The sequence below is a fragment of the Schistocerca americana genome, chromosome 1 (genome assembly GCF_021461395.2).
Source record: "Schistocerca americana isolate TAMUIC-IGC-003095 chromosome 1, iqSchAmer2.1, whole genome shotgun sequence".
NCBI classification, from domain to species: domain Eukaryota; kingdom Metazoa; phylum Arthropoda; class Insecta; order Orthoptera; family Acrididae; genus Schistocerca; species Schistocerca americana.
The window spans coordinates 105,737,592-105,741,324 of record NC_060119.1 but is presented as its reverse complement, the minus strand read 5'-3'; the positions used below and the strand labels follow the sequence as shown (position 1 = coordinate 105,741,324).

The 3,733-nt window shown below is 48.4% G+C and overlaps 1 non-coding gene across 1 annotated transcript; it reads right to left on the bottom strand.

Moving 5' to 3' along the window:
- Positions 1 to 3,319: 3,319 nt before the first annotated feature.
- Trnas-cga lies at positions 3,320 to 3,393 on the bottom strand. Its single transcript has one exon. It is a non-coding gene; the product is annotated as a tRNA-Ser (tRNA).
- Positions 3,394 to 3,733: the final 340 nt, after the last annotated feature.

Below are 3,733 nucleotides of genomic sequence, written 5' to 3'. Positions count from 1 at the left end.
CCCTGTGACATCCACTGTTTTCCAAAACTCATTGCAGACTAAGTTCTAAAGGCCCCGCCAGGAAACAGCATTTTATAAGGCACTGTAACCGAGAGGAGGAAACGGCCAATTAAAATGGCTACATTCTGCTCCTGATTCACAATGGCTGGAAGGTCTGAAGGTGAATTAATCTCGTGGAGCGTGTTTTGGGAGTTCGCAAAATGCTGGAGCCAGCCGCAGCCATGGCGCGTTTGAGGTGGCACGTTGTGGGCCTTCTGGGCCGGAGCTTGCGTTTTAAAATGGTTAGCACTGCGGAAGTACAGAGTTAGTGATCCCTCAGATCAACGAGGGTACTTTTCCCGTACGGGAGACCTACAAAGCATTCGAAAGTGCGCTCCCCCGTGAGTCGCCGCGAAACTGTGCCAAGACACTTTCCTGCTTGTTTCGTTGAGTGTGAACTTGGACTTGTTCGGTAAAAAGAAAAGAGCGTGGAACCAATAGCTAGCTGGGAATGGTGCTGACTATAAGGGAAGGAACTGTCTAGGGTTACTTGAGGCTAATGAATTGTATTTGTTTCCGTGGAAATGAGAGAGAGATGTTAGTGCATGACTCTTTCCCTTCAACTGTATTCCTGTTTGGTGTTGTTGAGATTGTCAGCGGGAGTTGCTAGGAGGGTGTTGGTGGCGCTGTATTCAGCTGTTAGCAGCGAACGTAATGTAGTCTAGTGCTCGGATCTTTGACTCTTTCGTGAACGTAGTTGTTACAGGGCATTAATTATTCTCTTCACCCTGTTTCGCGGGTCAAGGCGAGGCTGGCGACCTTATTTAAACTTAATTTACATGTGTAGCAGCGCAGAGAATTATCCGGAACAGACAATAAACATTTCAAATTACGCCGCGCAAATTGTCTCGCGTGCCGCACATTGCCAGTAGGGCGAGGATTATGGCCGCAGCCGCGACTGCGAATTCGCGTGACGCTACGGAAGCTCCGATATACGGACGAAAGGGGCGTTTCAACTTCTCTGCGAGCTCTTATCTGCCTCATTTCGTCGACGCCACTGTGAGACTCCGGCGCGTAGAGGACGAAGAAGCTTCCGACGTGAAAGATCGTTCTTGAAGTTTACTACACCCCTGCACCTACTCTTGAGATATACAGCTTCAATCTTGGAATGTAAGTGCCAGGTAAGATGTTTCGACATTTCTGTTACACTCTGTCGGAAGTGTAACAAGCCATTCACACTACCCTTCTTTGTATACGATGTTTTTTTACTACAACCTCTTCTGCAGACACACTCAAATTTCCCGGTATCCAACAAAGCAATGAGCGAACTATTTCAAGGTAATATTTCGTAAGCACACTTTCTTTGTCAGATGATATATATACTGAAGAGCCAAAGAAACTGGTACACCTGCTTACTATCGTGTAGGTCTCAAGCGAGCACGGAGAAGTACCGCAACACCACGTGACGTGGACTCGACTAATGTCTCAAGCACTGCTGGAACGAACTGACACCATGAATCCTGCAGGACTGTCCATAAATCGGTAAGAGTACGAAGGGATGGAGATCTCTTCTGAATAGCTCGTTGGACGGCATCCAAGTTATGTTCAATGATCCAGAATGAGATTGTCACTCTGCAGCGGAGTGTGCGCTGATATGAAACTTCCTGGCAGATTAAAACTGTGTGCCCGACCGAGACTCGAACTCGGGACATTTGACTTTCGCGGGCGTGAGTCGTGCTTCGGTAGCTCAGATGGTAGAGCACTTGCCCGCGAAAGGCAAAGGTCCCGAGTTCTAGTCTCGGTCGGGCACAAAGTTTTAATCTGCCAGGAAGTTTCATGTTCAATGATGTTTATGTCTGGGGAGTTTGGTGAATGGCCAGCGGTAGTGTTTAAGCTCAGAAGAGTGTTCCTGGAGCCACTCTGAAGCAATTCTGAACGTGTGGGGCGTCGCATTCTCCTGTTGACGGACCCAGGCGAGGGGTTAATCATTGTGTCGTGCAGTTATCAAGGGTACACGAGAGGGCCTTCGACTCCGAAAGCCCACATCCATGATGTTTCACTGAATGGTTCGACCGCTGACACTTGTTCATGGCCCAGCATTGAAATCTGCAGCAATTTGCGGAAGATTGCACTTCTGTCACGCTGAACGATTCTCTTCAGTCCTCTTTGGTCCCATTCTAGCACGATCTTTTTCCGGCCGCAGCGGTGTCGGAGATTTGATGTTTTACCAGATTCGTGATATCACGGTACACTCGTGTAATGGTCGTACGGGAAAATCCTCATTTCATCGCTGCCTCGAAGATGGTATGTCCCATCGCTCGTGCGCCGACTAAAACGCCACATTGAAACTCACTTAAATCTCGATAACCTGCCACTGTAGCAGCAGTAACCGATCTAGCAACTGCGCCACACACTTGTCTCATATAGGCGTTGCCGACCGCAGCGCCGTATTCTGCCTGTTTACACAATTCTGTATTTGAATACGCTTGTCTATACCAGTTTCTCTGGCGATTCAGTGTATAAAGTGATGGCCGTTTCACTGATACAACTACCTGAAAGTTACTGGAGTGTGAGACAAGTGTGAAGAGAATTAGGTAGATTTACTGACATTTGCTTCCCCAACTGCTCCAACGAACACCGGCGGTGATCCCAATTCTCTAACGAGGACGTTCGATTTTCTCGACATCTTGCAAAAGCTTACTAGGACCGCAAAAGGTCTGTGTTTGAATCCAAATTGGGCCTTTTCGAAATCGTACATCCCCAAGCTACTTTACAAGAGTAAGACCAGTGCGTTTGTTTGCCAAGAGAAAGCGAAATACGAGAAAATAATTCAAGCCTCCTTATGTCTATGCTTGTGACGTTGCTGTTGTTGGAACGGTCGGTAGCAGTGAGAAAGTAAACGGAGGACAAACATTTCAGAAGCGCCTGGCTCCTCGACGCGGGTACAGCGCTCAGAAGTGGCGGGAGAGCAGGAGGAGAGGTCAGCTGCAAATTCACACAAGTTAAGCCGAGTGCTCTCCAGACGTGCTCTCTCGCGTGTCCTGTTTGTTTGCAGAGACTGAGAGGCGGCGCGGAGGCAGGTTCCCAGGTCGAGAGAGTGCGTCCTGCCTCTACTGTGCTGCTCAAGCGCCGCGCTCGCGTTTTAGCAGAAGAAGAAATAAGTTCAGAAAAAGAAAGTTCACGGGCAGCTGTTATTAGTCACTACATTCGGAAACGCAATGAAGCCTCCCAGACACAACAGAAATTTATGTTATGCAAAGGTCACATGTTTACATTTTTAGCAAGTATACTGTACAGCCACTATCTATCTTATGAAACATCCTGGCTGATTAAAACTGTGTGCCTGGACCGAGACTCGAACTCGGGACCTTTGCCTTTCGCGGGCAAGTGCCCTACCATCTGAGCTACCCAAGCACGACTCACGACCCGTCCTCACAGCTTTATTTCTGCCAGTACCTCGTCTCCTACCTTCCAAACTTTACAGAAGCCCTCCTGCGAACCTTGCCCGCGAAAGGCAAAGGTCCCGAGTTCGAGTCTCGGTCCGGCACACAGTTTTAATCTGCCAGGAAGTTTCATATCAGCGCACACTCCACTGCAGAGTGAAAATCTCATTCTGGAAACTATCTTCTTTGTCTTCTCCACATAATTGTCCATGAGCAAAATTAACCACCTGTCTTATGTGCCGTTTATCGGCCTTTAAGGTCGTGGGTCGAACTCATAATGGGACACTCCTCACTGCGCTCGTGAGCTGTTT